Source organism: Staurois parvus, unplaced genomic scaffold (assembly GCF_062004578.1).
Source record: "Staurois parvus isolate SC_StPar_1 unplaced genomic scaffold, SC_StPar_1.0 ptg000397l, whole genome shotgun sequence".
Taxonomy (NCBI): Eukaryota; Metazoa; Chordata; class Amphibia; order Anura; family Ranidae; genus Staurois; species Staurois parvus.
This window is the reverse complement of record NW_028318193.1, coordinates 5,578,212-5,591,794: the sequence shown is the minus strand read 5'-3', so window position 1 is coordinate 5,591,794 and position 13,583 is coordinate 5,578,212. Positions and strand designations below refer to the sequence as shown.

Below are 13,583 nucleotides of genomic sequence, written 5' to 3'. Positions count from 1 at the left end.
GTTTGCTACTGGGGGCAAGGGGGAGGAGCCAGGCTGCCGGCCAGTGGGGGGCAAAAAAGAAGAGGATCAGGTTGGCTCTGTGCAAACAAAAATAACAACTCCTGCGCTCTATGGCCCAGAGCAAGGATGGATAGATGGACACAGAACGTGAAGAAATTCACCACCAAAGCATCAAAGGTTGTGTGGCTCTAATCAAGGCTGGGGAAGCCCGACCAGTACTGTAAAGCGAAACAAGAAAGCGCACCAACCTTGCGCATTACCTCAGTAAAATGTGATTTTCAAAATCAGGCTGACGAAACGCGTCAGTCTGACTTCGTGAATCTTCCCTCTTGATCAGACTCACGCTGGTCTCAGACTAAGGATTTTACACACTTGTTTTACTGCTCTGTTTGTGAGTATATTTTAAATTCAATAAACCACATTTTACTGAAGTAATGCACAAGGTTGGTGCACTTTCTTTTTGTTTCGGTTTGCTCTGTGCAAAACCAATACACAGAGCAGGTAAGTATAACATGTTTTTTATTTAAAAAAAAATAAAAAAAAAAAATATATATATATCCTAATATCCTATAGAATCACTTTTAATGGTCCCTTTTGTTGGAATAAAATTAAATGGACTGTTTAGATAAGCTCTTGCATCATGTTGCATCATTTTGGTAAAACTAAATCAGGCCATACACTGTACAAATTTCATTTGGTTCATGACAAACTGGTTGAAATTCACTCCATGGGTGGTCCTGCCCAACATCCTTTGATTGAAAAGTCTTGAGAAACCTGGGCGGAAATGTTCAGCTGAAGATCCGCTACATCCAATCAGATTAAGTCACTGTTTGAGTATCCTGTACAAATTTAATTTGGTTCATGACGAGCTGGTTGAAATTCACTCCATGGGTGGTCTTGCCCAACATCCTTTGATTGAAAAGTCTTGAGAAGCTGGGCGGAAATGTTTGGCTGAACATCAGCTGCATCCAATCAGATGAAGCCGCTGTTTGGGTATCCTGTACATATTTCATGTTTCCTGACAAATTGGTAGAAATTCACTCTTCGGGTGGTCCTGCCCAACATCCTTTGATTGAAAAGTCTTGAGAAGCTGGGCGGAAATGTTCGGCTGAACATCAGCTACATCCAATCAGATGAAGCCACTGTTTAGGTATCCTGTACAAATTTAATTTGGTTCCTGATGAACTGGTTGAAATTCACTCCATGGGTGGTCCTGCCTAACATCCTTTGATTGAAAAGTCTTAAGAAACTGGGCGGAAATGTTTGGCTGAGCATCAGCTGCATCCAATCAGATGAAGCCGCTGTTTGGGTATCCTGTACAAATTTAATTTGGTTCCTGATGAACTGGTTGAAATTCACTCCATGGGTGGTCTTGCCCAACATCCTTTGATTGAAAAGTCTTGAGAAGCTGGGCGGAGATGTTCGGCTGAACATCAGCTGCATCCTATTAGATGAAGCCGTTGTTTGGGTATCCTGACAGCTGCCAGTGCATGGATGGAGGAATGTGATTGATTTTTTTTTCTTTTAGCACGCAGGCTGAATGAACAAGATCCAAGAGTGTATGGCCATTTTAAGGAGATTGCACAGAGATTATACCAATGAGTTTGTATAATCGACAAAAGCTAATTTCCAGTATGGTGATTATGTGCCATTTTATGTTGTTGAGAAACAGTCTGTGAGTGTTCATTTAACCCTTATTGTAGAACATGCTTTAATTGATTTTTCTTGATTATTAATGAGCAGTTTATCCAATTGTAGCTCTGTATCATATCCAGTGATATGTACAGGTGACACTCGAAAAATGAGAGTATCCTGCAAAAGTTCATTTATTTCAGTAATGCAACTTAAAAGGTGAAACTAATATATGAGATAGACTCATTACATGCAAAGCAAGATAGTTCAAGCTGTGATTTGTCATAATTGTGATGATTATGGCGTACAGCTCATGAAAACCCCAAATCCACAATCTCAGAAAATTAGAATATTACATGCAATCAATAAAACAAGGATTGTACATAGAACAATATTGGACCTCTGAAAAGTATAAGCATGCATATGTACTCAGTACTTGGTTTGGGCCCCTTTTGCAGCAATTACTGCCTCAATGCGGCGTGGCATGGAAGCTATCAGCCTGTGGCACTGCTGAGGTGTTATGGAAGACCAGGATGCTTCAATAGCGGCCTTCAGCTCTTCGGTCTCGTGTCTCTCATCTTTCTCTTGGCAATGCCCCATAGATTCTCTATGGGGATCAGGTCAGGCGAGTTTGCTGGCCAATCAAGCACAGTAATCCCACGGTCATTGAACCGGGTTTTGGTGCTTTTGGCAGTGTGGGCAGGTGCCAAGTCCTGCTGGAAAATGAAGTCAGCATCCCCATAAAGCTCGTCTGTGGAAGGAAGCATGAAGTGCTCCAAAATCTCCTGGTAGACGGCTGTGTTGACCCTGGACTTAATGAAGCACAGTGGACCAACACCAGCAGATGACATGGCTCCCTAAATGAACACAGACTGTGGAAACTTCACACTGGACTTCAAGCATCTTGCAGTGTGTGTCTCTCCATTCTTCCTCCATACTCTGGGCCCTTGGTTTCCAAATGAGATGCAAAAGTTGCTCTCATCAGAAAAGAGGACTTTGGAACACTGAGCAACAGACCAGGTCTGTTTTTCTTTAGCCCAGGTAAGACACTTCTGACGTTGTTTGTTGTTCAGGAGTGGCTTGACAAGAGGAATACAACATTTGAAGCCCATATCCAGGATCTGTCTGTGTGTGGTGGCTCTTGATGCACTGACTCCAGCCTCAGTCCACTCCTTGTGAAAGTCCCCAACACTTTTGAATGGCCTTTTCCTAACAACCCAGGCTGCTGTCATCCCTGCTGCTTGTGCACCTTTTTCTTCCACTCTTTTCCCTTCCACATAACTTTCTATTAATGTGCTTTGATACAGCACTTTCAGAACATCCAACTTCTTTTGCAATTAGCTTTTGAGGCTTTCCCTCCTTATGGAGGGTGTCAATGATGGTTTTCTGCACAACTGTTAGGTCAGCAGTGGGACACTTTGAGCCAAGAATATTGCACCTTTTCACAATATTCTCATTTTCTGAGATTGTGGGTTTGGGGTTTTCATGAGCTGTAAGCCATAATCATCACAATTATGACAAATCACGGCTTGAACTATCTTGCATTGCATGTAATGAGTCTATCTCATATATTTGTTTCACCTTTTAAGTTGAATTACTGAAATAAATTAACTTTTGCACGATATTCTAATTTTTCGTGTTTCACCTGTACATGTTAGATCTATAATCATATGTGAGGACAATACAATGAACAGCCTTGTTGGAAGTTAGGTCTGTGTCATAACTAAGGGTATTAGTGTCTACAGACGACATAGTGGGTGGCCTCAACCACAGGACACATTTCACACTAACACAAGATTTGACACTTTAACCTCTTGCACATAATTTACTAAAGGTCTGAGAAACCAGCGAACTTGCTTTGAACAGCCAGTTGGGTTGGAGAGACAGTTCTACTTCTATGTTAACAAAGGGAAACCTTTTCTGCTACGAGCATGGAGGCTGCCACTGCTGATTTCTCATTTTGCAAAGGCCATTCGTCTGGCTGTCACGTTGACTTCTGTCTTCAATAATTCAAATCACCAACCCTTAAGAAGTATGCAAATAAGAAATGTTGACTTTCTTGAAATGTAACACTTCAACCAAGTCAGTGACACTAGGGGATGATTTACTAAAATTGGAGAGTGCAAAATCTGGTGCAGATCTGCATAGAAACCAATCAGCTTCCAGGTTTTATTGTCAAAGCTTAACTGAACAAGCTGAAGTTAGAAGCCAATTGGCTGCCATGCACAACTGCACCAGATTCTGAGTGCATCAGTTTTAGTAAATCCACCCTACTGTGTGGTGGAACATAGCAGTGGGGAAGTAAAGGAAAGGTGAGTATGTTCTGCAGCAGAGGGGGGTTGCATTTTTTCCATTGTTAAAAATCTACATTTTTGGCTGGAAAATGCCATAAAACCCACAGAACGTGTGATATTTTCTGAAAGCAGAGGACCTGTAGAAAAAAAAAGTGTTAGCTGCAATGTTTATGCGACACAATATTTACGCTACTGTTTATCAAATATATCTTTTCAATAAAAAATATAGTAAAATAAACTTTAGTGCACACAAACACAATTTAATCCCCAGTTTTGTTGTACAGAATAGAAGTTGAGGTTGTGCTGAGTAAAGAGATACTAAATATGCCAAGCCTCAAAACTGTGTGCAAAGAGCTAAAGGATGTGTTAAAAGTGGTTCTAAAGATAAAATGGTTTTTTTTTTGCATTCCTTGCATTAAAGTGATACTAAAGCAAGGTTTTTTTTTTTTGATTGTTTTTTAACCACCTTAATACCGGGTACTTCTACCCCTTTCCTGCTCAAACCAATTGTCAGCTTTCAGAGCTGTCACACTTTGAATGATAATTACTCAGTCATGCAACACTATACCCAAATTAAATTTTTGTCTTTTTTTTCACACAAATAGAGCTTTCTTTTGGTGGTATTTAACCGCTTCCTGCCCGCCATATAGTCCAATGATGGGCGCAAGGCGGTTCTCTCATTCTGGAAGACGTCATATGACGTCCTACCATTTTCACCGCGCATGCGCAGCTCCGGGAGCATGCAGCGTGGCGATCGCCAGTGCGCTGTGTCCCTTGGACACAGCGGATCAAAGATCCACGGAAAGAGCCGAAGATGACGGTTATCTGTCATGTGATCAGCTGTGTCCAATCACAGCTGATCGCATGTAAACAGGGAGATGCCGGTTATCGGCATTTCTCTCCTCACGAGCTGTCACGCTGACAGTTCGAGAGGAGAGGAGAGCCGGTAATCAGCATTCCTCGGAGGGGACATGTGCACTGATCATCAGGGCACTGATGATCAGTGTTCCCTGATGATCTGTGTAGCCCTAGCAGTGCCACCTGTCAGTGTCCATCAGTGCCAGCTCTCAGTGCTCACCCATGCCACCTGCCAGTGCCCATCAGTGCCACATCAATGCCACATATCAGTGCCTACCAGTGCACATCAATGCCACATATCAATGCCAATCAGTGCCACCTTTCTGGGCTGCTAATCAGTGCCACCTACCAGTGCCAGTCAGTGCCGCCTATCAGTGTGCATCAGTGCCGCCTATCAGTGTGCATCAGTGCCGCCTATCAGTGCCCGTCAATGCTGCCTGTCAATGCCCATCAGTGCCACCTATGAGTGCCTCCTCATCAGTGCCACCTATCAGTGCCCATCACTGCAGCCTAATTAGCGCATATCAGTGAAGGAAAAAAATCACTTATTTACAAAATTTTATAACAAAAACTAAGAAAAAAATGTTTTTTTTCAAAATTTTCTGTGGTTTTTGGTTTGTTTAATAAAAAAAAACCCAGAGGTGATTAAATACCACCAAAATAAAGCTCTATCTGTCACAAAAAAATGATAAAAATGTCATATGGGTACAGTGTTGCATGAACGCGCAATTGTCATTCAAAGTGTGACAGTGCTGAAAGCTGGAAATTGGCCTGGGCAGGAAAGGGGTATTAGTGCCATGTAGGCTAGTGGTTAATTAGCACTGTTTTTTTTTTTTTTTTTTGGCGCTATAAATTTTTCTTTGTTTCCGTTATAACATTTTGCAAATAAGTAATTTTTCTTCATAAATTTGGGCCAAAATGTATACTGCTACATTGCTTTGGTAAAATAATCCCAATCGGTGTGTATTATTTGGTCTATGTAAACGTTATAGAGTCTACAAGCTATGGTACTAAATCACTGAAAATTGATCACACCTGATCAAACCTGATGTACTAATGACCTATCTCATTTCTTGAGACACTTAATACATGGTTCAAATTCTGAACGATTTTTCGTCCGAAATTCAAAAACATCGTTCACTCGGTAATCCGATGGTGCCATCAATGATTTCGAAAATCGGGCGACCAAGTCATAAAGTTCACCGAATATAACAGGCGAAACTTCTGTTCCTTCCAGGTCACGGCTTATGCTCATATTCTTTTCAGAAAAACAATCATACGATTTGACCATCATTGAGTCGAAAATCGGTCGTTTTTCATGAATTTTCCAACATGCCCGATCACCGAAAAGGGGAGGAACCACAAAAATCGGCCGGTGCCATTGACCCACTAACAGAGCTAAAATCGGCTAATTATTCTTAGGTCCAGACGAAAAATCGGTCGAATTTCGAACCATGTATGGCCGGTATAAGTCAGGACAGTACAAAAACCCCGCAAATGACCCCTTTTTGGAAAGTAGACATTCGAAGGTATTTAGTAAGGCGAATGGGGAGTTTTTTTAAACCTGTAATTGTTTTCCCACATTTCTTTGGAAAATGAAGAAAGTAAATACCGTACATTTTTTTTTTCACACAATTGTTATATTAACAGCTTATTCCTCTCACAGGGCATATGAATACTTGCAGCTTCTGTTATAAATAATGTTATACTTAACTGCTCTGCGCAGTAGTTTTGCACACAGCAACCCCAATCTTCTCCTTTTCAGGTCTTCCGCAGCACTGCAGGCTCCTCCCCCTTGAAGAGTGCTTCCATAGAAAAACTCGTGCCCTGGGGGTACTACTGCATGCTCGCTCCTGCATCCATATAGAACCATGTCACCCCCCCTTACCCCCATCTCTCCTCATTTGCTTGCTGTGTGATTGACAGCAGCAGGAGCCAATGGGGAGGCAAAGCTCCCTTATAGCCAAGGCTATTGTGAACATCTCTGGATCAGAGGGGGGTCAGGTAAGGATTGGGGGGCTGCACACAGAAGGTTTTTTACCTTTGTGCATAGAACGAATGGTAAAAAAACTTGAGCCTTTAGAACCATTTTGCTGCTTGCTGTGCGTTTCTCACCTCAAATACTTTGCTGAGTGCTGTATTGATCTAGTGCTGTAACAAGATTGGCTGAGAGCAGAGGGAGCCATTTGCTCCTGCCACTGTCAGTCAAATTCAGTGAGCAAAGAGAAGAGGGCAGGGCCCCATTGACGCAGCACTGCTCAAAATCAAGCCCACACATCTGCCCCCATAGCAAGTGCTTGCTATGGGCGCAGACACAGAAGAAGAGGAGCCAGGGTCACTGGTTAGGGACCCAAGAAGAGAAGGTTCGGGGCTGATCTCTGCACACAGAGCAGGTGTGTAAGCCATGTTTATTTTTTCATTTTAAAAAAATTGCCTTTAAAACTGCTTTAACTCCTGAAGTGCAAGATGTTAGCTGAATCCTGGTTTTTAAGTGGTTGTAAAAGCTGGAGGTTTTGTTACCTTATGCATTCTATTATGTGCAGCTACCCCCACAGCTCTCCTCAATACTTTCCTGAGCCCGATCCAGTGAAGTGCATGAGAGCTGAGGCTCTCCCCGATCTCTCCTCATTGGCTGAGACACAGCAGCGGGAGCTATTGGCTTCCACTGCTGTCAGTCACAGCCAGTGAGCAGTCACTGAACCACACTCTGTGTATCCCATAGACACATAGAGGCAGGCCAGGAGCAAACACACGCTCAGGGGGGTGCTCAGCAGGGGGAGGGGCTGGGAACGCTGGTGGGGGAAGGATCGAGACTGCTCAGTGCAAAACCCTTGCACAGAGCAGGTAAGCATGACATTTTGTTTTAAGCTGAACCTTTATAACCACTTTGAATCCTGCCCAGCCCTGTGTTTTTTCTCCTGGACTCATTATTTGGATTAAAATGAAATATGAACAAAACATATCCCTCTATAGTGTGTGCTTGTCTCAGTCCAGAGCACTAAGTGTCATTTCTCTCTGCTTCTTCATTCCTCTATCCTTTCCTGTTATCTGCTTGAGTCACTTCTGATACGTTTTCCTAATACCAAGAGATAAAATGGTGACAGGGAAGGGAGCTCCAGCACACAACCTATGATTGAAAGCCTTAGCTATGTTCCTGTAAGCTGTGTGATGACCATTCCCTCCTGTCACCTCTCAGAGCTCTCCTCACTGAGCTTTGCAGTGTGTAATTTCAGTACCCTGCCTCCCTGTTTTCTGACAGCTCAGACAAACCTTTTTAAATTCTACAGTTTGAATGTATGTAGAGAAGAGAATGCAGCAGATATTATTATACAGTATTTATATAGCGCCAAAGGGTATGCTCAGCGCTGTACAGTAGCAAGGGGGACAGAACATGAGACAAGACAGTAACAATACAATACACGAGGGGTTCGAGGGCCCTGCTCTTTCGAGCTTACAATCTAGGAGGGAGGGGAAGGTGGCACAGGAGGAGATGGCTGTGGGGGATGGAGTGGTGGGTGGAGTGGAGGAGGTTAGTTGTTAGGTGAGGTCAGGTGTTAGGTGAGGTGGGGGTAGATAAACAGGTACAACTTATATACAATAATTTGTTTCATCTCAGTGTATTGCCTGAGACCAGTCACTTTACTGGGTACATGTAGGGTTTTTACAACCACTTTAATCTTTGGAGTGTTTCAACATTTTGATGATGATACCTTGTAATCTAGCAGTGTTTCATCTATTAGGAGCGCCACATTCTTTTATCAAAATTTCAAACCTGTGTGTACCTGAAACAGCAAAAAATTAGGGTACCCAAAATGATCAGTAAGGGACAATTTAAATGCCTTTACAGTTCATCATTTTAGAACTAACTATAATTCTTTCTTTTACTCCAGCTTGTATGGCAGCACACAGAATGTGTTAAAAATCCCTCTCTTGCAGAAATCCTTGCTAGCTCTATCACCTCAATGAGCATCACAGCTGCCAGCACTATAATTTGAACACAAACTAGTAAAAATAATGTGTGAGTAGCTCAGCACACTGTAGTAACTAATGCCACCCCCCCCCCCCCATATGTTATCACCACATCAAACATCATCATACCACAGTGATGTGCAAACTTAATAATGATAAGGAAAAGAAATCCACTTAGTGAGAAATACACATACTGTATATTATTATTATTATTATTATGCTTGCGCATCACTGGTTTGATGGTGCTTGAGGGCTTGATATGTAGATCACATGTGTGTTGGGGGTGAGGCGTAGTTACAATGCTCCATTACTCATATGTCATTTGTTTTTAGCATACATAATGTGTTGCACAATAGTCATTTGCAGTCATATGTGTGTGCATAGGATAACGAGGTGTGTTTAATTGGTCTTTTATTTGATTATTTTATTTTATTTTTGTTTTCACTTTACTTCACTAACATTCCCCTATGTGATAGCATTGGACAGTAACAGGTACTCTCTATGCACATGTCAGGGGTCTCTCTCTCCTTCTTCAGCCACACAAACACGGACTGGTCTCAATCAGCTTTTTACTTGGCTCTGCAGCTGGGATTTTGTCATCTCTGAACCCCTGAAGTGGTCAGAGCTCAGCACTTTCAGGTTCACATCAGGGAACAGATGTTGCTTGCTGTCTTCTCTCGTCATCCTGAAAGTGTTTATTGTGGTCCCAGACTCCCAGAAGTTGCGGGAGAGACTGGCAAGCACAGCAGGGTTATTGGCAGGGAGCCACACTCCTCAAATCATGTAAAAGTGATTGCGTGGTTCTATAGCCACTCCTATCTCTTTTACCTAAAAGACCTGAGCCTGCTGAAGGAAATAGAAACAAGCGTGTGGTTGCTACTGGAGCCATCAGCTTGTTTTGTCCTGGGGCATGCAGGACACACTCAAAGAACTCTGGTGGTTATAAAAGAACGAATGGGAAAAGTTTTTTTTATTAAATTTTGGATAGAGTAAGGCCGGCCATACATGGGTCGAAATTCAACCGATTTTTCGTCCAAAAATCGGACCTAAGAATAATCGGCTGATTTTCGCTCTGTTAGTGGGTTTGTGGGAAAACAATTGCAGGTTCAAAATACTACCCATTCATCTTACTAAATACCTTGGAATGTCTCAGAAAAGGGGTCATTTGGGGGGTATTTGTACTGTCCTGACTTATGCCGGCCATATATGGTTCGAAATGCAACCAATTTTTCATTCGAAAATCAGACCTAAGAATAATCGGCTGATTTTCGTGCTGCTAGTGGGTCAATGGCACTGCCCGATTTTCTTGGTTCCTCCCCTTTTCAGTGATCAGGCATGTTGTAAAATTTGTGAAAAACGACAGATTTTCGACTCAGTGATGGTCAACTCATACGATCGTTTTTCCGAAAAGAACATACGCATGAGCCGTGACCTGGAAGGAACAGAAGTTTTGCCTGTTATATGGGGTGAACTTTTATGACTTGGTCGGCCGATTTTCGAAATCATTGATGGCACCATCGGATTGCCGAGCGAATGACGTTTTTGATTTTTGGACGAAAAATCGCTCGGAATTTGAACCATGTATGGCCTGCATAAGGGAGGGTTATAACCTCTGTCAGTTTTTTTGTGCTGTCTCTGTCCCGTTGGGGAGATTTCCTTTCACTTCCTGTTCTTATTTTTTTAAGTGTTTTTTGTTATATCTTAGAAATTATTAGCAATTACACCTGATTGTTGCATGTACCCACTTAAAGTGGTTCTAAAGGCTCCAGGTTTTGTACCTTCATGTAGTCTATGCATGAAGGTAGAAAACCTGTGTGCAGCACCCCCCCCCCTTCCTCTGATCCAGCAGCGTTCTTGACAGCCCCTGCTGTCTGGGGACTCTTCCTCCTCCTCTTTGGCTGAGACAGCAGTGGGAACCCATTGGCAGTTATAGCCAGTGACCCAATGAGGAGATCCGGGAATGGGAGGGGTGAGCCACAGCTCTATGTGTCTTATGGATGCATACATAGAGCAGCGGCTGCAGAGCAAGGAGCAGTGCCCCCAGGGCGAGCAGCTTTCCCTGGGGGCAATACTTGAGGGGAAGGAGCCAGGAGCGCTGTCAGAGACCCAAAAAGAAGAGAATCAGGACTGCTCTGTGCAAAATCACTGCACAGAGCAGGTAAGTATAGACATGTTTGTTATTAAAAAAAAAAAACAAAGCTTTAATGTCACTTTAAAACTGAACTTTATAGGTAACAGGTATAAAAGACGCAAATTAATGCAGCTCTGTATTTAAGAATACATGATTAAATGTTTGAGCTGAGATTGGGAGAAGGAAAAGCAGCTAAAGGGGCCGATCCATTGTGTTGCAGTGCACATGCTGATAGGAGGAGAGAGCATAGTGACAAAGAGACAAGCAAGGGTATGTAGGCAGGTTGCCTACAGGTGTGGGCTCTGTGTTAGTTGAGCTAGCTGGTCTGCCTAGGTTAGAGAAGGGTTAATATTAGCTCTGCAGTTCCTGCTCTTTCTGGACTCTGCCCTCCTCCCTGTGCTCATACAAAAAGGGGGAGGGCTCTGGTCACATGAAAATTGAAGCAAAAGGCTTACAGGAGAAGGTGTAACCCTTTATAACCCACATGGTCCTTGACTTTTCTGCGAGTAGGATGTGACACTTCCACGGAGGGGGACTGCTGGGCTCTGCAGTCCGCGTGAAGATGCCGACTGGAGCACTGTCAAGTATGGACTTTCACCAGTTTATGGACTATCTTCGTCTAGGCCCCATTCACACTTGAGCATTTTGTAGGGTGTAGCGCGAAATTCAGAAAAGCTCAACAAGCAAAAACCTATTTTATTTTAATAGTCCTTGTTCACATCTAAGCAGCCTGTTGCTTGTAGCAAAATGCCTGTCGATCAAAAAAATATATGAGCTACTTTTCAGGCAGAATTAAGCGTTTTTGTCCCCATAGACTTCAATGAATACGCCTGAAAAGTGAGAAATGAGCTTTTCTTCAAGTGTTTTGTCGCTCAAGTGTTTTTGCAGCAGCTCTCCATCCTTTTTTCAGCAGCACTCCACACCTTTTAGTTGAAAAACGCTGCTGCAAAAACAGCAAATTCTGCTAGAAAAAGAACCCACTTAACCACATGCCCACCACCCTATAGCAGATATACTGCTACAGGGTGGCACGGCCGACCTACCCACACCACTATTGGCTGCTGGGGATGTCAATCACCGGGTTCCAGCCGAGACTCGGTGATCGTCGGCAAAGCTGAAAGTGAACAACACTTTCTCCTGTAAGCATGGACATGCTGCTTTGTATCTCTCTGCATAGCAGAGAGATACAAAGCAGCATGTCTCCCAAGTAAAACAGCACACAAATAAAACACATACACAGCACAATGTTGACCTTTGATTGCCCCAGATGTTAACCCCTTCCTGCCCAGTGTCATTAGTACAGTGTCAGTGCTTTTTATTTGCACTGATCACTGTATTGGTGTCACTGGAGATGTCAGTGCCATTAAGTCAGTTCCCCCCAGTGTCAGAATGCCCACCGCAGTCCCGCTATAAGCCGCTGATCGCCGCCATTACTAGTATAAATTAAAATTCCAGTATCTATACCGTCATTTGTAGACACTATAACTTTCATGTAAATCAATTAATATACACTTACTGGGATTTTTTTTTAGCAAAGACATATAACAGAATATATTTTGGCCCAAATTTATGAAGACATTTTATTTTAAATGTTTTTATTGGATATGTTTTATAGCAAAAAGTAAAAAATATTGGGGGGTTTTTCAGCGCAAAAAATAAAAAAAAGCAGAGGTGATCAAATACCACGAAAAGAAAGCTTTATTTGTGGGAAAAAAGCCATAAATTAAATTTATGTACAGCGTTGAATGACTTTGCAATTGTCAGTTAAAGTAACGCAAAAATGGCCTCATCAGGAAGGTGGGTAAATCCTCTGGAGGGTAAGTGGCTAAAAAAGGTGTGAATGTAACCTTAGGCTCCATTCACACCAGGACACTTTGAATCATGGACAGAACTGCCATGACTCATGCGATAAATCGTACTGCAATCACGGCAAACCGCATTGCGCGAAGCTTGTTGCCCAAAAGAAGCTCCTTCTCCCTTTGTAGGCAGTAAGCTTCGCATGATGCAGTTTGCCATGATTGCAACACAATTTATCACAGGACAACAGTGGCAGAACTGCACCGTGTTTTTAGGTGCCATTAAAATTAATAGCATCTGAAATTCGCATTGTGTGATGTGTCATTTTAGAAGACCATTTTGAAATCGTGGGCAGAATCATACTGATTCTGCCTGCAATTCAAAATGCCCAGGTGTAATCGGAGCCTCAAGGTATGCCCGGGCAGCCACTAAACAGTCAGTTAGGGGGTAGAACTTATGGAACTGTAAATTGCACTTTAATTGTTATGATGCCAGAACTCTCAGTAAAGCTGTTGACCTATTCTTAAGCCTGGTCAGAAGCTACTGAAAAGGTGTATGAGGGTTAAGTTGTCAGTTAAACTCACTTGGGACAGTTAAAGTCCATATGGGTATGAAGTAAGCATTGGAATGGAGGAAGAGTATGAAGTAAGCATGGAGAGTATGGGTATGCAGTAAGCATTGGAATGGAGTAAGAGAGTAGTTGCCACAGGTAACCAAAGGACTGGTAAAGAGCAAATAGCAGCCTATCATGAAGCATGGTGCCTGTGTAAGGTGAGGTGTCCTCCAGTAGCGAGGGTGCCGGTTTTCTTCTTATCTCTCCAGTGGTCGATTTCCCATAGCAACTGGGATCGATCTGCGTTATGGAGACCCCCAGCCTCACCACCCGTTACATGACCCTCTTC

At 42.8% G+C, this 13,583-nt stretch overlaps 1 protein-coding gene across 1 annotated transcript in view; it reads left to right on the top strand.

Annotated features, from left to right (window-relative positions):
* Window positions 1-13,583, top strand: part of MTCL3 (MTCL family member 3) — a 63,183-nt gene that overhangs the window by 48,573 nt on the left and 1,027 nt on the right. The gene's annotated exons all lie outside the window — the stretch shown is intronic.